Below are 24,549 nucleotides of genomic sequence, written 5' to 3'. Positions count from 1 at the left end.
AGATAAATGGTCAAAAGAAACTGCTGCAAACAGCAATAAGGTTTGAAACAAAGGCTTAAACAATCCTCTTCTACATGCTTCCTCTTGTGTTTCACTCCCTGTGAAACTGCAACTTGCAGGCCTACCTGACCAAGCTATAAAGCTCATGTATAGAGCCTATATTATCTTCTAACCAATGGGCACTCTTCTGTTTTCATTTTATTTAAAAACATGTATCACTGTCCAATGGTTCAAATTATATAGATACATTTGTTATAGTGTTGGCAGCATTCATTATCAAAATGCACTCACCGTTTGTGGGGAAAAGTCATAATAAGCCCACAAGTAATGGAAATTATAAATGACACCTGCCAGTCACTGGAGCGCTGCCTGCATGTGCGATCCTGCCGGGAATCCATAGTCTGTCTCAGATCAGGTCACTTGATTGACAGTTCTTCTTGCTGTCTCTGTGCCAGCTGGCAGATTGCCAATAAGAATAAATCATATAAAGTGGGAATTCTGATACTGTTGGCACCTGTTGAATAAGGTAAAGTCTGCTTTACTTATAAGCCACAGACTATGGAAAATTGACCAAATCCCATACTGCATATCATACCTGGGCAGTTTTGCAACTCTGTGTAACTTGGGAAAGAAAGTTGGTAGTTTAAGCACAAGCCTGACTTGAAGCACCTTCTTTCCTGAAGAGGTGTTGTAGATAGAGCTGATCTCAAAACTGCCATCAAAGTGCTACTATGCATGAATTGTGTTTGTCACATGAAATGCACGATTCAAGGGTGAGTCTCTTCAAGAGCATAATTTCTCATCAGAGGAATGAACTTCATTCATGCAAAGTTAGTTGAAAACACATCAAGTTCTAGTCAAAATCAACGTTGGTAGAGTGTGATTAAGGTTTATCTCATATCTTGTTTATTCCACAGAGGGTATGGATTCTTAATTTGCCATGGTTGAGCATCTGATTTCTATTTATTTCTCCTCTGATACCAGTTTTGTATGCAAATTCAGAATCAAGTGTCGTTGTAAAATTCCAGCATTTCTAAGACAGAATTAATACTTATATCCTATGGCTGGTCTTACCACAGTGTGTGGGAACACACTCTGACATCTTCTAATCAAAGAAAACATTTGTAACTTTGGAATTCCTGTGTTCTGAAAACTCATTTTGCCTTGTGCAAAGCTGCAATAGTAACACGAGTATTTTACCTATTTCAGCTTCTTTCTCCACTGTATTTACTCTCCTTTTATTGTGGATACTGTAGGACCTAGAAGCGTGTTCAAAATGTCATGTTTCTATGTGGTTTAATCTCTGCTAGAATGTTGCTGGATTTGAATGCCCGTAACAAACCAATCACTCTTAGTATTCTTCCCAATTATTATATTTTTGATGTGATCACCTAAAACCTTGTACACTTGAGGTAACAGTAAGAAAAATGAAATGCTTCATCTCTTTAGATTCCTATGTGCTCTGCATTAATTCATACAATGGATTTTTTATTCTGAAGTTTTCTTAAGAAACGATAAGTGATGATTTCTTTAAGTATGCACTCTATCCATTATTAAATTGATTATTCAAATCTCATTTAAAACAAGAGGTCAGATGGCAAAATTCCAGTATTTGTTGCTACTAGCAACCACAAAACCCAAACTGAATGATTTTCCATTTTTCGCTGTGGATGAAGGGATCTCTTCATTTTACATGCAATAAAAAGAAGCTACAGCTAACCAATTACAAAACAAGGGTGTTATACTTTATAAAAATCATTCACTGACACTCTTTTACTCTTGATGATGACCTTATAAAATATGTGGTCTCTTTCTCAGTTTGCTAACTTTGTTACCAATTATAATTTTTAGTTAGAATATTATTGTCATGAAAGGAAACTTTTTTTTTGTTTTAACTTGCTTGGATTATAAGGCTATAATTAACAAGATTATCACTGTTCTAAGCAAGTATAAGAAAAAAAATAAAATTAAGAAAGACTCGGAGCCTAATTTACCTGATGGCTGATACCTGTAATACAAGTAAGAGAAATGTACATTAAGAATAAATTTAGGGTGATATAATAATGTGATTAGAAAAATGACAACTGGTGAATGAGTGCTCGAAGTCTCTTCAGAAGTATCTTTGATTTTAAAAATAGTGACTTGAACCAATATCTAGAATTTACTCAAAATCTCAGTCCCTAGCATTTAGGCATCCCACAACTGACCATTTCTGCTAATTAGCCAAAAATTGACAGTAAGGCAAGGAGTATCTGCATCTCCTCCTTAATCATGACTTGTTGTGTAAAGGTAAAAAGTTATGTCAGTATAGCCCATTAATTGGTATCAGAGAAGAGATAATAACAATAATAAAGACAAAAATTTAGAAGTAACTTCTTCATTTTTGTGTAAGTGGCTGCTCTGCATAAAACTCATATCTTCATATGTGTACTTATAGGTATCTAAGTGTATGTGTTTCCCAACTATGGTTATGTTTGCACTGCAGCTATGAAAGCTTGGTATTTTAATAATACTTGACTGAGACTCTATTTTAACCATAATATTAACTGGTCATGAGCTGCATTTATTTTGTCACTTCTTGATTGTCTGTAGCTCCTTTTGAAATCAGTAGTAAAATTCTTACTAAAGGGTGCATACCGCTGGCCCATTTTTCCCTGGTTGCTCTTTGGGCAATAAAATTTGTGGTCCATGACCTGCATTTCTGCATAACTGTAAACTTACTATACACTGGGTGTTAAATGTAACTGACTAGTTTCTTAATCTGGGTAGCAGATGACAAAATGGGTCCTAAATGAAAGATGTTACTCTGATTGCTTAATACATTGCCAGAAAGATATAAGGATACTGTAGTAAAGAGGCTAGTACACAAAAAAAGATAGAATAGGCAAATATGAAAATATCCTTGTGTTATTTATTACATTTAACAAGACACTTCAGTAAGTTAAAAATTCTCTCAACTAAATTTTGAAATAAAATGCTTGGTTAACAGTAAACATGCTCAGACCCATAATCCAGATACTATTTACACTCCGATAATTTCAAGAAACAAATATTAGCTTATAAATGCTGTGATGGCGAAATGTGCTAGCATACATGTTAAGTTTCTAATCAAACATTGCAAAAATTCATTAATCAGTATTTCATAGTTCATTACAGTCTGACTAATTTTGAAATCCTTCATGTAAATTGATTAAATGTCTTCAGTATTCAGATAAATGGGCTTTTGTTTTAAGCAACCTTTACTGTGAAGTCCATATTTCTCCAGGATTGAGTTCTGGTCACATTTGACTGTCACGTCTGACATACTAGCCAGTTGCCATTTCACCCCTTCTTCTTCTCCTCCTGTATATTCCAAATATCTCATTGACCAATTGTGAGAAAAATATTCTTAAATCTTCTTTAGACACAGCAGGTCATAGTTAGAAAGTGCTCCATCATCTACTGTCGTCAGTCAGCAAAGCTGCCTTTTTTTAAAAAAAAAAAAAATAAATCCAACTCTCACCCTCATTTAAAGTGTTTAAAGGAACTGTTTTGCCATATAAATAGTGGACATGTGAACACCTCAGGTTGGTGATCAAGTCTTATTTTACACAATAGAATACACGTGGAAAAATCCTCTGGGGACATAAACTCAGCTATTGCACTCAAGTATGTATTGCCTTAGTGCACAAGCACTTAACCAGGGATGCGCTGCCCTCCCTGCATCCACAGCCTGATGCAGCCATTGGAGCTGTGCTCAGTGCCAGCTCCTGCCATGGGGGAGCAGGCAGCGCTCCCCGCAATGGGGCTTCTGAAACAAGAGCAAAGACTCTGGTTTCACCGAGCCTTGCATTAGGACTTCAGGCTTTACAGCTCTATGTAAGACTTTGATGGGAGATTAATGGAGTTACGACAGCACATAGTGGTTTTTATTAGAGAGATACTGTATTCTTTCTCATGTAAACATATAGCTGTTAGTCTATATGGCAAACACAGAGAAGTCTCACGTATTCTTTTGAAAAATAAATTGTTGTGAAAGCACAGTGCTGGCTGGAAAAGTAGTGACCGCATTGTCATTTACTTTACCAGACAATATGAAATCTCTACTGTGAATTTTTAATTGGCTTTTTAAATGATCATCACAGTTTAAGTATTACAGGGCTCATACAATTAGGGCCTGACAGTGGCCAGCATATATTAAGTTCTCAAGTTAAAATCTGACTGCAGAAGTTTGTTGGTCACTCAGGTAAACCATCATGGAGTCTTCTGTGTATCTAGGAAAAGGATTTATTCTATGTGTCCTCCTGGGTATTTAAAAAAAATCCTAGTGTACACTTCACATACTGATCATCTTGCCCATCCTGAGATCTGTGGTTCATCTTCTGCAGAAGCTGCACGGGTGACAGTCAAGAATCCCCGATCTTCCTTGGATAGTGCCATATTTTGATTTGTGTGTTTTCTCTGATGCCGTAGAAAGGAGATTTTGGTCTGCATTGCTTTCCTTTCGTGACAGTTTGGTAAATGAACTAGATTATGTAAATTATTTTGCTTAATTTTTAATGGTAATGCTACAGTGTGCCCTTTTTATCTCTTGACAAATTGTTTTTGGAGTCCAGGATTCTTCATACCTACGGCCTTCTAATTGCTTCTGTGCTCCAGAAACATGATCTTTCTGCATATTATGTCTTCAGCAAATAAGGGAAATGGCTTTAGTGTCAGCTCCCAGCTCAGCTCTCAGATGCATGCAAGTCATGGGATGCAATTGCAGCAGCACCACACTGCCCTTGTCCCCTTGGTAAAGGCAGAGCTGCATCTGCCCTAATTAATGCTGCCTTTTATTAATTTATTTATTTATTTTTATGAGCAGTTCGGTAGCGATTGCCACAACAATATCGATAAGAATAAAAGGCAAAGCCAACTTTAACCAAAGACAATTGCTCTCACATACCATGTATAAGTAAAATATATCTTCATTTTCTTCCTGTTCTTTGCTAGGTCAGCATTAATCATTTCACTGACCTTTTAACCAAAGGTCTGAACTTTTTCATGTGAAATTCTCACATCTTCCTCTTTAGTTGGCACATTCCCCTAATTGACACTTTGTTTGGATCCTTGGCTTACGCAGTCCTTTTGAAAGCCCAGCAGAATGCTGTGTAATGCTAGCCCACTGCAGAAAGGCTTTTAGGAATGTTCTTCATTTCTAGTTTATCTTGAACTCTTTCCTTGTTTAATACTTTCCAGTTTTTATTCATATATTGAAAGACTTTCGGTTTGAGGATAAAGTCATGAACTTTTTTATTTTAAAGCAATGAGGTTTTTTGTGTAATGCAAGCTCTGGTATTGTAGGTTACTCATTTACAGTACAAAACCTATCAAGTTGCCTTCAGCATTTCACAAGACTAGTGTTTTATTATTTAGCGGAGCCTTTTTGAGATAAAAACACTATCTAGTTTTTGTATGGTGACTTCATATGAAGAGCCTTGGTTGTTTCCTGGGACCTCTGCTATATGAATCATAGAATAAAGCCCAGTAGATACAAGCCAACTTGTTGATAAAGGAGTTTTGTTTATACTTTCCTCCTAATCACTATTAAAAGTATAAATGTTTGACTCAATTGAAGGGAGCGGTGATGAGTTCAAAGGGTTTTTATGATACACTTTGATCAAGCTATTAAAATGACACTTTCAAATGTATTATGTACTTAGCTGAAATCCCTTGGAATATCTGAACTCAGAGGCTCAGTCTTGTCCCTTGCTGGAATTTGGTGGGGAGATGATGCAAAGAGCTGCCAGAAAGTTCACTGGCATTTTGACACAATTAACTATAATTTTCAGGGAGAGAAAGACATTCTTCTATTTTTCAAATGTTTCCTCCTGTAGACTGTTTGATGTTAATAGTAAAGTTTCATCTGTTTCCCTTAATGTCAGTTCAGAGGAAAAAAAAAGAAGACTGACTGGGAAAGGACTGTTTCGTATAAACTGTTTTACACTTAACAGATTCCAAATTACATTTCTTTCTGCAATGTTATTCCTAGGAAGCATTATATTTAACAAAAGAATAGATCTTTAAAAGTTACATATGATACTTCTGTACCCAACTCTGTGTTTTCTGAAGAAAATTCTCATTCAGGTTTACAAATTTGAATTATAGAAGTAGTAATTTTTTTTGCCTAATCAGTACCTGTGCAATAGTGTATGTTCCAGATTTGTTTCCTTTAGTAATTTCATAGCAGATGCCTTCAGTAAAGATACTGTACTTACAAGTATAAGATGAGCTGAGTACAGAGAATATACCTTCTAGTTACCTGGGAGAGATACCAACATGTGAAAGAAGAAAAAATATTGAAGCAATATGTACTTTTTCATAGCTTTTATGAACATAAAGTTTTGAAACAATTTATCCCTCACTTCAGTAATATTTGTGTCTTTCATAAATCATATTTACATATATTTTATGGAAAAATAGCTCCCCTTACTGCCTCTGTAATAAAAGAGTCTCTGCAAATCTGCTCCCTAATAAATTAAAAGTAGCTGGCCACATCTTTTTTGAAAGTCATAAAGGGGAATTAAGTGCCCATCTCCCATTAACTTTTGATGATGCCTGAGAAAATATGCCAGAAGATTTCTCACAAATGCCTCCAAAACCAGTGGTTGGGTGTGTACTTTGATATTAAGAGCAAGAAATTTGCAATATTACACTTTGCCTTTTGTGTTAGAGAGGGTTTTGTTTGGTAATGTGCTTATGCCTGATACTATTTCTTTACTTTTAGAAATGTCAACATTCAAAGGCTTTACCTTTAGCAATAGTGGCTTTTATAACATTATAAATATAAATTTTTAAAACTGTGCCTTCTGATATATCTTATTGTATAGCCCTAATAAAATCCTCAGTGATGTGTATACAAGTTCACTTGAGCAGAATGATAGTTGTGTCTGCAAGCAGCATTCGTGGCAATGGCCATGGCTTGTTTCATATTATGATACTGTTTTTATTTTTACTTACTAGTGCATTTTCAGATTATCTTTGGCCATATGGGCTTGTCCTATCAGAGCAAGATGGAGAAATCAGCCCTGGGGAAAGGGAAGGAACAAGACTGGGGAATGGTGATACTTACAAGTGATCCAGCATGCAAAGAATGCCCAGTGTCTCACCTGTCTTGTAGTGGAGCAAATGACACCCTGTTTTCACACAGGTGTCTGAAACTGGAAAGACCATCACAGTTAGAAATGTTCAGTAGAGTTATCTGTTTAGTTTTGGGAAATAAGGCAGAAGAGATAAAAATAATGAGTATTCGTCCTTAGCTGATGAATTTTCTGCCCCACAGTCCTCTGTCTTGGTCATGTTTTTCTGGTACATATTTTGTAGGTGTATTACAGAGAAAGGATGGAAAAGCACAAGACCAGAGTCACTTATGTTCTGGACTGGATATGACTAAACCTAACTCCACAAGCTCAAAGAGATTTTTAGTTTTATCATAGTTCTCATTGCATCAACTGAATCCTGTACCCTTGGTGATGGCAGCAGCTGCTGGAAACATGGCCACAATAAACCTAAGATTGCTGTAGTTCTGAAGGCAATAAACTAAAAGTGAGCAATTATGGTCAACAACAACCTACAGAGAGGTAGAATAAATATTCCAAACAGATTAATTAAGTCTGTTGTGCAGTCAAATCACTGATCCAAAGGTGAGTGTCTAAAAAAGGGGTAATTTGGTGGAAAACCAGTTTTGTCCTGGATTCAAAATTAGGAAGTAAAATTATTTTTAAACATAGAGATTTGACCATAATTGAGATTTCATGTGTGCTTTTATTTTACTTCTTTCTTTCTCTCTTTCATCAGACTTTAAACCTATTAAACTGAAAATCACTTAAATCTGTCCTATGTGCAGTACCCATTAGATCAATTTGAGTTAATTTACTTTGGAAATTTAAGTAAACTATAGGTAGTTTGCCAAATAAAACCAAGATAAACTTTGTGATCCAACAGTGATTTAAGTAGTTTTAGTTCTCATTTGCACTGGCAAATTTGATCTGGATTAGCTAAAAGAAGCTACATATCTAACAAAGTATTTAACAAAAAATTAAGCCACGCTGTCTTTATATCGAAGCCATTTCTCAACACCAAAAAAAAAAAAAAGAGTGCTTTCTGAAAATATTGTCAGTGCACTAATAAGAAATATTTTAAAAGATTAGACTTTGAATCTAAGCAGCTAACGTTAGGCAAGGGGTAGCTACGTCAGTCCAACTTGAGTTGCCACTACTAACCATTAATATTAAAATAGATAAATCCATAGACGGTGGAATCATACATTGATAATTTAATATAAAAGTATTAGACTTGCTAATAATATTCTGCCAAGGACCATTTTAAGCATCTGAAAAAAACACAGACTAACTCATGCTAATAACATAATTTTAGACAGTATCTTAGTTTGGGGAAATATGCTTTATGTTACAGAATTTCAAAAGATAAAAATATTTTTAAATGTTCTCCTTATGCTTTTATTGTATTTTTACTTTATTGCTGGTGATTTCTACTTTTGACTAGCTAATGGGAATGTATTTTTTCTCTGTATTGCTATTACCTCTTCCTGCTACTTTCCAGGTCACTAATTTTTCTGCTTAGAGTTCATTCTGCTTAGACCGATATGCTGTCTTTTTTAATGAGGTTATTTCTGGGTTATTAGCCTTCCTGTTATATGATACCTTATGTGAAAGATCTAATTGATGTAAATCAAACATAGCTTGCAGATGAAAATCAAAATGATCTTTTAGATATTTTGTAGGTTCATGTGTATCTCAGGAATTTTGTATTTAAAGCTACTTTTTAGACAAGAGGGTATGTGGCTAATAACACAAATAAATCTTTTTTTATTCATACATTAGCAGGTTCAAAGAAGTGGAAATTGAAGAAATGCATTGGCATTTTGGTTTGCTGAATAAGCTTTAGATGGAAATTACTCTGAAAAGTATTTAGTGGGAGGGGTTTAATTGTACAGTTCAATAGCCTCAGTAACATTTTTTATTAAAGCATTCTTACATAAGCCGTTAAGCTTTAGGTTAATTTTTACAGTTATTTCTGATTATATTTAATAACAGATCAGAAATACAACTAAGGCTTGCTATACCTTGTTAACACTCTTATATGGATTACATGTATTCTGCCTTTTTAGAATTATTTTTGTTGCAAATTTTGCAGTCAAAAGGATTGTATTGCTACGTTACGCATATTAAAATCACGTTGTTTTCCAGTCATTTGGCTTGTGGCAATTGGTAGCGTCAAAGGGAATTGCATGACTTTCATATATACCTTATAATTATATAGGAAAGTAAAATGTGATTTATCCTTTTCCACATTGGCTTTCCCCTACTTTGTGGTCTGATATTTTTTACCTCAACTGAAATGTACTACTTTAAGGGTACATGAGTGACCTTTATGTACACTAATTTATCTTCTTCTATACTACCTGTGCATGTTTTACGTAATATATACACAAAATACATCTTGTTTCTTGAGAAAATATCTGGCACAATACACTCCAAGTTACCTAGGTGTGAATATTTAGATTCGCATTATGTTGGAATTTAAAGTTTGTTTTGCCAGCTGTCAAGTGTGTGGCTTTTAAAAAATTATTGTTATTTTATTTATTTTGTTTTATCTGTGGTTTAGGGTTGGAGTACATAGTAGTGTCAACCTCTGCTGCCACACTTTAGTTCTATTTAACACATGTAACAAAATTGGTTTTCCTGCAGAAAACTGGGACAAAATCTGCTTTACAAATAATAATGAAAGACCATCTCTAACAACAACAACAACAAAGCCTTTCAAGCTCTCAGGATACGTTTTGTTTGGCTTTGGCTCAGAGCTAGCAAGCTATCCATTAGTATTCCTGAATCACTAGAATTATTTTATTTCCCAAGGATTTGAGAAAATTCCTGGGTTTGAGGGATACAAACATAATAAAATGTTGGAACAATTGCTAAATCTTTTGCTGATCTTCTGAGCACACTTATAGTCAGTGGAGTATTTTGTAGGAACTGGAGCAGGCCTGGACTGAACTGGGTGTTCTGGAAGTTAATTAAACAGATTTGCCCATAGGTGAAGTGTTTTCAGACAAAACTTCCTGGGGAATTTTTGACAAACAATAGATTGTGTGAGAAATCATAGTGAATAAAAAGATGACAGAAGATAATATCAATCTAAGCAACAGCTTATTTTTTTTTTCTTGTTGCCAGTGAATACGGAAGAAATGACAACAGTTCAAGTAAAGACGTTTCTCTGTTGAAGGTGAGTTAGCAGGTGTTAAATGAAAGAAGATGATAATGACAGCTCATTTCTAAGAAGACAGAATTTTGTGGCTGTCAAAGCCAGACGTGCATTTCAACAAGTAAAGTTAGATGTGCCAGGTTCTAATCTGGTGACTTCTAGTAACCCATTTTGACATTACAGATTTAAATTAATGGCACTAGTTCCACTGACACAATTTTCCCAATATTTTGTTGTTTAAGATGTTTAATTTGAACTAAGGACGCCAAAGGACATAACGAAAGACCTAGTCAATCTGAGTTTAAGAATAAACTAGAATATTATAATTTATTTCCTTGAAGCATGTAAATTGGTTGACGGGTGAGTGGGGGAATGACAAAACAAAGCCCTGACATCTTCAATGGGGAAAATCAAATAAAAACATTATTTGGAATTCCCTCTACAAGATACAGTAGATCCAGACTAATATCTGCTTGGGAAAACTTCTTACAGGTACATCTGATATCAAAAGATCTCTTGAGAAGACTGTTGGACAATGACATTGCCTGGCATAGCAAAGTGAGGTGTACTTCTGTTTGTAAAGCTACAGAAAATTTCCACTGCTGGGTGAAGGTAAATGAGCTTGTGTGTTTTCTGGAAGGCTTTTCCTGCAGCTGCTTGCTGCTAGATGGTGCAACAGTGCTGTGGCTGTCAGAAGGTCCTCTTCAGAGTCCTTCATGTCAGTACCAGTATTGCCTATTCCATGTGCAGCAACTGCTGTCAAATATCCTTCTAGCAGAGTCATCTTCTTCAGCACTTACATAGATGCAATAAAGTGCTACTGCATCTTCAAAATATCTGGATCGTCACTGTAATCTTGTCCCCTAGATCCCTTCTCTTCCCTGAAACCCATAGTCTTTTGTCCAGGATCCGTGCTGAAATACCTGGTTTAGTCTTATGGACTAAACTGAGTGTGAAATTGTTCTGCAGGTTACAATAGAAGTAGAAAGTATTTAATCCTGAATTGTGCCTTTTCAAATTTTACCGAAGTCCAGCCCACAGTAATTTGTGCCTTGGACTGCATCAGGAATTAGAGTGATTTCGAGTGCTCTGCTGTGTGTTGCCTACAGTATGATCTGAGGACCCTTTAGAAAGCCCAGGAGAACTGGAGCAGGGTTGGCTCTAGCAGGACCATCTTGTGCAGAAGTAGGCAGAAATTCAAGGCATGAGTCTTCCAGAGATGTTGGTCCCTCAATGTTTCCATAGCAGGCGATGGTCTGGATGGAAGATACTACTTTACGATCCATCTGCGCAAGGCAGTTGAAACTGGTTTTGTTTTACATTCCCAGCTAGATAGAGCTCACCGCCGAGGAAGCAGAACCTCTTCTACAGGGCTTGAACTGATGAATTGCTGAACAACACAGTCCTAAGGTTGAACAGGAGTCCAGGAGCAGTTTTGGGCTTGGGAGAACAATACATCTGCAAGACCTTGAAAGGTGAAGTCCTTGTAGGACATGTTGTGTGTGTGTGTGTGTGTTCTTCTTAAAATTTGAGCTTTTCAGGTGTATCCTTTGCAATATAACAAAGTAAATCCTTTTCTTCTGCATTAGTCTTTGTGTTTTACTGCCCACAGCAGCTTGGTTCTGTTTAATTGTGGGCTGCTTACCCACAGCAAGTAATGGAAATGCATGATTGTCTGAAAATAGCTTATTTGTCAAGCTCTGCTAATTTTAAACTTTATCTGACAATATATTATTTTAAGAGTAATACAGGGTGTTTGAAAAAGATGGACTCAGTTTCAAAGATGGACTCAATTTGAAATCACTAGATCTCTGCAACCACGAACGACCCATGAATGAAACCACTTGAAAGAGTGGGGAGTAGAATTTCAAATGATCACGGCTAGGTGCCTCTCCCAGTGTAACTGATTGTAACATGTTGATATCATGAAATATACTGCTTTGAAATTAGGTCCATCTTTTTGAACCACCCTGTATATTGGTTACAGAGGTTGTGGTAGGATGCTGCTAGAAAACAGGAAGTTTGTATTTATGTGATAAACACAGCAGTTAATTTGCTCTTTTCTATATAGTTTCTATTGCTTGTACATGTCTAAATGCAGGCAGACAATAGCTGAATGCTGTGGAGGTCTATGTGTTACTCAGTGACAGAACGGCCGTTACAGGACTTCCAAAGCACAATTGCATCAGATTCCTGTCATAAAGCAGGGGGGTGGCAGACTGTCCCCACAAATGGGCCTATTGGGCTGACAACAAATGTATCTGAATTCATCCACAAAATGCTTGGTGTTACTTGGAGGAAAAAAAAAAAGTCTGAAGAGGCAAGTATTAGTAGCTTGTTTGGCAGAAGTTTAATGGAAAACAAATGATGTGTGTTTTAGTGCTTCTGTTTTGTATTTGTTTTACTTACTAGTGGTATTAAATGAATAGTTTACATTCCACTGATATTACAGTTTGGATAGTGTCAACATTTGGGTCAAACAACATAGATTTATTTGCAACATATGGGGAGAAAAAAGGTGATGTGACTTTAGTTCTTTTGCTTCCATGCTCTTCTGCTTTGCACTGAAACAGGAATGAGAAAGCAAATGCATGATTGTGGTTTTTTTTTTTTCTTCTGTAATAATTCTAATTTGAATTCCTTTGATGTTTCATTATCTTCAGTACTGAAGAACCAGGTTGTTCATAACTCTGCATTTGCAAGACCTAGGCCTTTTTCATATGCTTTGAAGTAATGGCCACAAACCACCAGCTTGTTCTGCTGTGGAGTGGAGCTGCACAGCTGGGGTGGCACAGCTGGTTGCACCTGCTGTCTTTTCCTTGCAGCTCGTAGCAAGCAGCAGGAAAAGCAAAAATGTACCCAGTCAGTAGATATGCCATAACGATATGCTAGATTTGGCCACCTGCCGTATGTGAAAGGTAGCATCTAGTCAAAGCATGTGTCTCCCACTCTCTATACTTCCTCTGTTGTCTGGGGCTTACAGGAGACTGGTGCAATTTCTGGCTTTGAAGTTATGCTGAGATGATGTTGTGCTAGGACAGGTCTTGCAATGTACAGTGGTGGTGAGTGTCATATAACTTATGTTGTGTGTTTCAAGACTAAGAATTAGAGAGTTTGTTATAGCAGAAGGTTCTAATCTTGTGTCCTGGCTGGGGTAGACCTTTTGGTGAAGAGAGCTTGGAGCTCCTTACTCTGCTGTGGCATTGGGAGGTGTGTACTTTGTCTACATTGTAGATTTTAAGGGGCTGAATCTTCAAAAATGATAATGTAGCAAATTTAGGCTGTGTTTCAAAACAACATTTATTCTAGTTCTGGATATGTGCAAATGCTTTAAGGCTTTGGGTTTAAATGAGCAGAGGATTTGTGAGGTTCAGACACCTAGGGTTTGAATCTTACAGTAGGAGAATGGGTGTGATAATTCAGGAATCTGTCATTCATGTTTCAGCTACTGCTAGGAACACTTCTGTCTTTGGATGACTTAAGTTTCAAATAACCTTCTGGACATTTGGAAAAAAAGGTCTATTTCAGTCTGCTTCAGTTCCTTTCAAGGAAATATTTATCTCCAAATTAGTGGTGTAATAGTGGATGTGTTTATGAGCTCTTTAAAACATCAAAGTGTTGGTGTGAATGTCTGAGGTCTCCGGAGTTCAGTGATGAATCTTTTTTGTTTGGACACAAAAGAAACAAAGTTGCTTACCAAATTCATGGAAGCTTTTTTTCAGGTGTGTGAAATAGCTGGCACGTACTTCCAGGTCTATATCATAATCTAATAAACCTTTAATCCAGAAGAGTCTTTAAACCACTCTTTCTGAGTAATTTAAACTGTTGTATCTGCCTGCCGGTAAAAGATGGATAGTATTACTATTCACCTGGGAACTATTGTCATTAATAAATTCGGATGAGATTCCATTCACTCTTTTCATCTGTACTTGATATGGAATTCTGCAGATGCAGTCAAAGGTGAAATTGGGGGGGAAGAAGAGGAAAAAAGAGTGTCTAACTTCATAGTAGAAAATTTTTCTCTTTCAATTTTACCATTCTGACATAACACTTTGTGTGATTGTTCACTCTTAGTACTGCGGCACCAAAAGCTACTGATAGTATTTGTAGTTTTTCAACAGGGTCTGTTAACATCAAATATGATATTCTTTTTTTGTTTGTTGTTAGTAATTAAATGCATTAGAAATCATCCTGAACTTGAAAACGAAGGCCACGGTTCAGAACTGGGATGTATAGTTTTAGAATATGCATCTTTTTGTTCATTTATATTTAATGGGTTTGTGACTTATATCTCAGTACTTCTCTAATTGTGTACAAGCAAAAAAAGATGGAAAGGTCTCATCTGCCTGTTAGTAATTGTAATAATAAAATCTAAGAATCTTCATCTGTTGCTCATCTATTTAAAGAAAGATTCAGTAATTTGGGGCAGTACTGAAGATCAAATACCTTTATTTTGTTCAGTCCTCTACTTAGCAGAAACATCAATGCTAAGAACATTTCTTTTTCTGGTCTGTGAAATTGTTTAATTTGTGGTTACAATGCCTTTAATTTCAGGAATGCATATCCTTCTCTGGTCAGATAGGACTCAGGGTAGCTATTGGTGCCCCTGGTACTGTGCATTGTGCTGTGCCCTGCTCACACAGCACTGAGCATTGTGCCTGTCCCAACAATGAGCCCCCTGGGTAGTCGAGGCCACGAGCAACTTGGAGTAACTCCCAAGTTAATTATCAGACTTGTGCCTTGATTTGCCAGCTGGAGTTACCTCGGGTTTACATGTGACGAGGACACCAAAAGAAGTCATTCTCCTTCGTAAAACCCCTAAGAACTGAAATGCAAAGGACTTTTACTCTTTTTCAAATGTAGTTGAAATTAGCCAAAGGTTGAATGGTCAGTGGCACCTCAAAGATGCTCAATGACAGTTACAGAAGCATTGCTTGCTGAAGGAGCAAGGTCTCTGCTGTAGTGAGTTTAGGAACTAGTGAAATATTGCTAAAACTCTTTACTAGAGTTTCAACTATCCTCATTTCATGTCTGATAAAAGAGAGATCACTGCACTCTCCTCCCACCCCAAGTTCTGCTACATAGGGGACAGATGAGCTCTCTGAGCATGTTAATTGTTTAAGTGTTTTAGAGCTCTGGAGTCTCCAATTTTGGGTTCATCTATAGATGATGAAGATGCAAAATAATTATGACTCTCATATGAAAACAGACTCTACTCTCATTGAGTTTATAAGCTTAACAATGCAAGTATTTTCGTTTTTCTAAATATTTTCTACTGCTTTTTATCAAAGATGTTGAATGGACCAAATTATGCTCCATGCACCATGAATACCAGCTGGCCTTTTATCTGCCTACCACTGGAATATCAAGGAAAACTTTAGCAAGAGTGCTAACAACAACCAGTTTTATTCCCCCTTGCTACTCTTTCACATCCCAGAATATTAATACTTACGTAGTCACTCCAATATTTAGATGACCAATTTATGTTGTAATTCCTAAAACTATATGTTTAAAATTTATGCTAGCTGCAGCTCAACAGTGCTGAACATTCCCAAATTCCTTTTATTTTCTTTAGGCATGCTGGCAGGAAACATTATTCTTTTTTGTTAACCTGTCTTTCTAAGATAATTAATTTGTATTTGGAGCTTTCAAAAAGATTTTAATTAAAAGCTAGATTTATGCCAAAAGGTTTCCTGGGATCCTGGATTTTCCTTCTGTTTTATACTGTGCGGACACTTTTTCAGAATGCTGCAGTAAACCCACAGTCATGTAGCATGTTCTGCAACCCTCAGAGACATCCTGGGAAAGTCAATTCTACCTACTGTCTTTTCCAGATTAGATTGGTTTATAAATTGGTCTGGAATGTGAATTTCCTTCTCTGTTGTGGTCTTTTGTTAAAAGCCCTCTTTACATCATGATAAAACTTTTCTTCAAAAAACAAAATACTTAATTTCATTAATCTGTTTAGCAATACCAATATAATGAGCCATAATATTGATTTTTTTCCTTAGGATTTAAAATCTCTATTTCTTTCCACAGAATTAAATGCTTCAAACTGATACTCAACCTCTTTACAGTCCCCTCTTTAATTTAGTTGTTATAATTAGGCATTAACTGGTGTCGGTGGTATAGCCAGTTACAAGCCATTCTGTTCTGCTTGTCTTGATTATCACAGTTTAGATGTAAAGTAAATTAGAATGAAAGACTATACAGTCCAATTACAGATAAAAGCAGCAAACTCTACTGCTGTAATTAGATGCCAGTACTATTTTTCTTAGATTTTCTATCTCTGAGGGCATTTCTTGTAGCTACTTTGCTGAAGCTAATGTTTAAAGATTTTATAAATGCTGTGTGTCTTTGTGACATCATCTTTGCTCCTTAAACTTTTAAGTGGCCTGTTATGAGGTGCAGGATATGTGTCTATGTATTCCTTTTCCATGATATATTTTTCTTTCAAGATAATATAATGTGTTGTCCACATTATGAGTGTGTAGACCTTAATAAGCATGAGTGTGAAATAGTTAACATCCGTGTGTTCAAACCTTTCCGTTTGTAGCAGGAGGAGATACTTGCTTTTTTTTTGCCATAATGTGAAATACTACTGAAAAATTCAAATGTATAATTTTATTGTGGGAAGAATTCAATTTCATTTAACATATTGGTGGAACGCTATCAAAATAATTGGCTTCAGCTGTTTTGTTTTGGCAAAGTTGCTTAAAATCATTCTAATGCATACAAAATATTACAATTAGTGAGTGTTGGTATTATATGTGTTATGCTGTGTTTAGTGTTTGTTATATAATCAATATTTTACATGCTACAAAATCTGAAATGATGTGAATCAGAGCAAGGTTGCTTAGGAAATAATGTCTTCATATGATTTTTTTCCCAGGGATAATATTTTACTAGAAAATAAAAGAACGGTTGTTTTGCAACAGTTGCAATTCTTTTTTTTTTTCAATTGAAATAATTGAAATGCCAGTTATTGAGCAGTTTTCTAGCCCTTTAGCAAAAGGCAATATATATCCTATGTCAATGAATAGCCAGTGTTATTCTGCAAAGTCATAAAATATCATTTATACATGGTAAAACTTTCATATTAGTACAAATTCTTATCAGTAAGTGATAGTGCCAGAAACTATCTCAAGCAAGGAAAATGAAGAGTGTATTTGCCTGACTAGATTACAGTCCAGCTCCTTGGATTTTACGTCAGTCTCATCTAGTCTTTCAAAGATGAACTAAACCCCTGGAGCAGAGCTTGGGGATAAGGCTGTACTACTATTGACTGAATAGCAGCTACTACTCTTTCACACCACTTGAATGACATACTTGAAACATCAAAGGCATCTATGTAAGAGCTCAACAATGGACTTCACATTGTCTGGAGAACTTGTATCACTATAGTAACAGGAAATATAAAGAAATTTTATGTGAGTATCATATTAGAGGCCATTATTGGGATGATGTTATAACTCATAGTACTTAGATTATTGATGTTTCCCTCTTACTTGCTGTGTTTTGGTACCATTTTCAGATACTGATAAAGTGGAACAGACTCATGTTGTTTGATTTTCTAAGGTAAAGTTAATTGGTAATTTAAACAAAAATGGTAATTAAAAAAAACATTTAGGAAATTTCATTCTTCAAAGCAATGTTAAAACATACAGAAAATTATATATGTTGATTTAAGAAGATTCAATTTTACTTGATTAATTTTCTAAAGATCATTTAAGGTGTAAGCAAAGTATATATTTTCCTGCGAAACTAAATTGGTCTGACCCCTTGCTAATTTTACCTACAATTAGTTTGGAGTAATTACCACAGCATACAATTTAGTCCGTTTCCAGAAAAAATTATTGTTCATGGTTGCCATAAAACTCTTTAAAAATTGTTTCATGAACAACTCAGCCATGAGTATGTCTTAGAAGATGAGAATTGCTATTAAATATGTAAAACGTGAAGATACAAAACTTGGTGTAAAATACAAACTTGGTGTAAAACCGACCCTTCAGGATGTGCTACAACACAGAAAAGTAGCAGGAGGTCACATAATGAAAGACTCTCTAAACATATCAAGCTGAAAGTAAGGCGATGTGCGAGCTAAATCCTGCTATCTCCTCATTCCTGAAGGCTTGAATTTTCTGCCTTAATGTTATCTTAACATAAACTTAAGTTTTCTTTTGTTGCTGTTGGTTTTTGTTTTTAATGAAAATGGTTGTGTCATTTATATGTGGGATTTTGGACTGAGTTACACACTAATAGGTAAGGTAGAATTGTTTGGTGTTAGTTCTTCTTAAAACTAGGAGACCTACATCCCAAGCACCATACGTTGTGATTTTGATTTCCTTTTTTTCAAGTAAAGGAAATCACTGAAACTTTTGCCAGACTTAGACCATCCAGCAGTCTGAAAATGAGGATCAGTCCATAGAAAGAAAATTCAGATGCCTGTACGGCACCTGTACTTTCACCAGGGTTGTTCCACGTCTTATTTTTGCTGTGTAAATCCACAGAATTTGCTTCTGATTTTTAGTACACATGATTTGCTTGTAAGAAGCAGCAAAACAGCTTTCCTGCTTCGTTAGTTCTTACAGAGACTGAGACAATTTTTTACTTTATTTCCTCTGTAGACAATGATAGAGATAAAGATGCCAACTCTTTGAGCCTTTCTTTTTTTCTCAGGAAAAAAAGAAAAAAAAAGGGAGAAAAACTATCTGCAGTTTTACAGTTATGGCTAGAGGGAGACATTTCCTTCTTGAGCTCTCAAATTTATCTTTCAACACAGGAGTACTAGTATTTTTGTCTTCTGCTGTGGAAACCAATGCTCCTCAAGGAGATGCTCTCCTCAGAACAGCACCTTTTTTTGTTAGGATCTGTAGACAGATTTTGATTCTCTCTGTGTAGTATGATGTTTAGGGTTTTAGGTAAGCGCAGTCAACATGGGTTTTGTATTATATCTCCATAATTAGTGGGAAAGGATCAGTACCGTTTTCATTTAGTAAGAGCAACTTGAATAATCTACATTTTCTATAGCATCTATCACTAAATTAGCATGACACTGACATATGATTTCTCTTCAACAGCCTTTTTCCTTAAACAACTTTGATAGATTGAAATCTTATCATCATTTTCTGCTACCTAACCATTTTAAGAAAGCTGTTTCCACCATGAATTTGTAGCAGAAAAGAAGTTCTTGAGCTTCAAAATGTTGTTTCTATTCTGTCTTTTGTCAACAGTGTACAATAAAGTCTTCTGGGTGAAATTTTCAAGTTGTACACAATATTAGCTAAAATGGTTTCAGTCATAAAAGTCCCTTTGTCTTTTGCAGACAAGAAAGTAAATTAGGTATGTTTTTTTAAAGTCTTACTATCGTTTATTGTAATACTTTGTGGCTTCATAAGATCTTATTTCATTGGTTGCCATACAGACTCCAGAAAGCATCATCTCGTGTGTGACTCAAGACCTCTTTCCCTAGTAAACTAATGGAGTACCTTTGGCAACCTTCCAATTAATAGTCTGCTCCAGATGGCATCGCTTGCAACTTCTAAGAAGCACAGGAACAGGCAGCAACTGCCTTATTCTTTCTGTCAAATAAACAATACACATTTTGGTAGGTTAGGATGTGGTAAAAATAAATCAAGCTGCATGAGAAGTAAGCTGAGTTCATGAGTAGAACTGTTCGACTTTGAAGGTTGAATTGTCTACTATTACATTCTGAAAGGAATTCCAGAGAATAGAATCACAGAATGGTTGTGATTGGAAGGGACCTCTGGAGATCCTCTACTCCAACCCACCTGCTAAAGCAGGTTCACCTAGAACTGTTCACACAGGAATGTCTCCAGAGGAGAGAAATATAGAGATAAGCTGTAGTCATGGGGAAGTTGTTAATACTATAAGCAATGCAGATCAAATGTTTAACTTTTAAAAACTGGCCTTGCTCCATGTTTAATGTGCAGTTATAACTATCTTCCTGAAGATTAGATTTTGCCCTCACCGATAGTAATTTGAGATTTTTTTTTTTTTTTTTTCTATAGATGTTTTTTCTCTTTGTACTCGGTGACTGTCTACAGGACTTGAAACTCTAACTGGTTATCAGGCTCAGACACCCCCCCTTCCTTTTTGTTTTTAATAGCCAGTCCAAACCCCAATCTTTTTGGAGATACAGCAGAAATTGATTATATGATACTTTCATATTACATAAACGACTACCTGATTAAGCAAAGAACTAAGTCAATGTCCATCGCACCTTATATTTTAAGATCTTATATTTGAATCTTTCCACAGAAGTTAGTGGCAACACTCCCATAGAATCAAGTAAGGAGAGTGGTTTTAAAGATTTTTTTCTCTGTCACTTCACATGTTACTTTCACCTACAAGAATGACAGTCATGACTATTTATGCTGGAAATTCTCCACTTAGGTCTCCTTGAATTTACATGACCCAAATATTTAAACAAGTGGTTTTAATATTTTACAGTCTTTTAAGTATCAGATGGAGTTCAACTTCATATTGCAATTTGGAATGTGAGTTTATTGAGTAAATTGGCTCAATCACCCAGGGTGGGGAAGGATAGTATAAAATCTGTAAATATTGCTAAAGCTTCAGTAACTATTTATTATTTAGATCTACTATACTTCTTTCCAACAGCAGAAAGAATTAAAGTTATAACAGATATCTAAAAGTATGTGTATATATATATATATATATATATATATATATATATATAGCTTTTCATGCGCCCATGGCTTGGACAAGTGCACTCTCTGCTGGGTTAAGAACTGGCTGGAGGGCCGGGCCCAGAGAGTGCTGGAGAATTGGACTGCATCCAGCTGGTGGCCAGTCACTAGTGGTGTCCCCCTGGGGTCAGCGTTGGGTCCAGTCCTGTTGAATATCTTTATTGATGATTTAGATGAGGGGATTGAGACCATCATCAGCAAATATGCTGATGACACCAAGTTGGGAGGGAGTGTCGACCTGTTGGAAGGCAAGAGGGCTCTGCAGAGGGATCTGGATAGACTGGAAAAATGGGCTAATTCCAATGGGATGAAGTTCAACAAGGCCAAGTGCCGGGTGCTGCACTTTGGCCACAACAACCCCCTGCAGCGCTACAGGCTTGGCGCAGAGTGGCTGGAGAGCAGTCAGGCAGAAAGGGACCTGAGGGTCCTAATTGACAGGGAGCTCAACATGAGCCATCAGTGTGCCCAGGTGGCCAAGAAGGCCAATGGTATCCTGTCCTGTATCAAAAACAGTGTGGTGTCAGCAGGACAAGGGCAGTGATCCTTCCCCTGTACTCTGCATTGGTGAGGCCACACCTGGAGTATTGTGTTCAGTTCTGGGCCCCTCAGTTCAGGAAAGAGATTGAAGTGCCGGAGCGGGTCCAGAGAAGAGCAACAAGACTGGTGAAGGGACTTGAACACAAGACCTGTGGGGAAAGGCTGAGGGAGCTGGGCTTGTTTAGTCTGGAGAAGAGGAGGCTTAGAGGTGACCTCATCACTCTCTAGAACTACCTGAAGGGAAGTTATAGCCAGGTGGGGATTGGTCTCTTCTCCCAGGCACTTCACAACAGGACAAGGGGGCATGGGCTGCAACTCTGTCAGGCAGAAATTTAGGCTGGATATTAGAAAGAAATTCTTTGCAGAGAGAGTGGTCAGGCATTGGAATGGCTGCCCATGGAGGTGGTGGACTCACCATCCCTGGAGGTTTTTAAACTGAGATTGGACATGGCACTTAGTGCCATGATCTAGTCAATGGACTGGAGTTGGACCAAGGGTTGGACTTGATGATCTCTGAGGTCTTTTCCAACCCAGTAGATCCTGTGATTCTGTGATATGCATGTTTTGTGTATGTGCACTTGTGTACACAGTAAATGGTATGACACTAATCGTGAAAATAGTAAATAATTGGAATATGAGCAGGATAAAGAAAAAAAAATCAAAATTAAAAAAAATAATTAAAACAATAACTATTCCATTCATTCTGAGTATATCACAGAAATGCATTAGGAAAAACAATAAAAAATGTGCTTTTAATCTGATAATGAAAAAAACCCAATAAAATAAAAATGAGATCCATTAATGAAAATAATGGATTTTATCCAGACTAGTTAAATACTTAGTTTATAGTTTTGCTGTTGTTGTTGGGTTTTTTTAGTTGATGGTGCAGTAGTTTTAGTTTCATACTGGGTTGCTAAGGTGAAGTTAATACCAGTATTATCATTTTAAGAAGAAAATGAATAGAGATATGTATATATATATATAAATATGTTCTTGAAGATTCTATGATGGCTGTCGTTCAAAAATATAAAAAACTTTTCTTTGAATGGCATATTAAAAAGAAATGGCTAAGACATTTTGCAATGTGTTATGTCCTGAGGAAATGGTTTTATGGGTCAATAATGTGATAGCACTACCTAAAGGCAGTTTGATTTAAAAGATACTTCATTTCAGTCACAAAATTTCCAATGTGGTTTGTGATTCTGGAATCTTTTCAGTTGTGCAGTTGAAATTGTTTGTTTCCGAAAGAATGAATCAAGAAACTAGGCTAGGAAAGTGCATTTACATTGATGAAATATATTTTCTGTCTTTATTTTTTCTTGTTTTGGTCATTCACATATGTTTTCCTCTGGTCTTTTACATCCTGAAAGACTAGATGTGATTAGAAGTTAAATTTAAATTGCATGGATAAATGATTAACTTATTAGAAATCACAATTCACAACTTAATTTATCACATGCCTCTCTAATTTTTCACATGGTGATTACAAATGGGGGCTATATGAAAATTGGCGACATGTAAGATAAATTGCAAAACCATGTGATAAATGTACTTATCATGCACCTTTTGGCAGCCTTACCTCCTTTCTGCTTGCTCATCCATCTCTGCTGGGACTTATTCTAATGCTCTAAACCTATGAGCAGAGTCAATCAATCACTGAAATTTTAAAATCAAACTCTCCTAGAACTGTTTTATCCCCCTTTTGCCAAAGGGAGAAATGCCTTGTCCGTTTTCAGCCCTGCGCATTTTCTGTGAAGAAGTGCTATGGTTATGGGATGGTTGGTGGCTTTCTGATGGTGGGAAGTGGTGACTCCTAACATCCCAAATGGATACAGACTTTTTTTCTTGCACATTTCCTTCAAGATATTATACATGTGAAATAAGGCATCTCTGTACATGGCTACTTCAGAGCTAGCTAGCTGCGTGTGTAATGCAACCTCTTTCTTTTGGAGATCACTGGATCATACTTTAAAACTGCATTTTACATGCCCATAACATAATCTGCAGAAGTTCATCAATGAACTGTATTCTAACATGTTTTCAGAGACACTTTTCTAAAACCAAATTTCAACTTTTATAGAGAGTAGATATGCAAAATACATTGTCAATAATTTGACATAATGAATAAAATGTATTTTCAATTTTTCCTTGTATTCAAACTGGCAAAACACTTTATATGTTCTAAAATAACTTTGCCAACTGTAGAATGAACTAAAAAGGGGGAGATGTAAGGGGGAAAATTCAGTAAAAATAATTGAAACCAAGCAAAGATTTGTTCATTTTTAATTATTACTGATGTTTCAGGTATAATGCATATTATTATGTATGTCCATGTACATTATAGTATGATATTATAGTATTACTGTATAGAATGTATATTTAATGCGTATGGTATATATGTAATGTGTATAAGGCATATATAATGTATAATATATTTATACTATACTTAAGTATATTTTGGCATATTATGTAAACATTATTATAGTAAGTTTGGGGTTTTTTTTTCTCAATAGAGAATCACATGCTGAAATTCCTGTACAACCGATCAGAGTTTATGTTTGCTATTTCATTTACATAACCTTTTTTTTTTTTTCTGCACGAGGAGAAATTATTCTTTCAGTTCTTTCAGTTCTTTGTATTCTTTGGATAGCGGAACAAGACGAGAAAAATGCTTGTTTTGGCACTTCCCCAGAGGGAAATATAGTTTTTTGATGCTGGTAAAGATGATTTCAGCAAATAGTGCACATAAAATTTAGCATTTCGTGCAAGTTCATAAGAAGAAACTACAGAATAGAATAACTTTTATGAAGAAAGTCTGTGTCTGACTTGGTGAATAGGTCCCTGTGCTACCATAATAATGCCCAGTTCTAAAACTACAAACAGTTATTTGTTCAAAGTGAATATTAACATTGTAATTTACTATCTAATTACAATTTTATAGTAATAACTGCAAATGTGTTGTTAAAAAGCATTGCATTCACTGCCTCACACTAGCAGACTTTTTAGCATTGTAGTGTGTGATTTTGTCAATATA

Source organism: Nesoenas mayeri, assembly GCF_963082525.1.
Source record: "Nesoenas mayeri genome assembly, chromosome: 12".
NCBI classification, from domain to species: domain Eukaryota; kingdom Metazoa; phylum Chordata; class Aves; order Columbiformes; family Columbidae; genus Nesoenas; species Nesoenas mayeri.
This window is presented reverse-complemented; position numbering follows the sequence as displayed.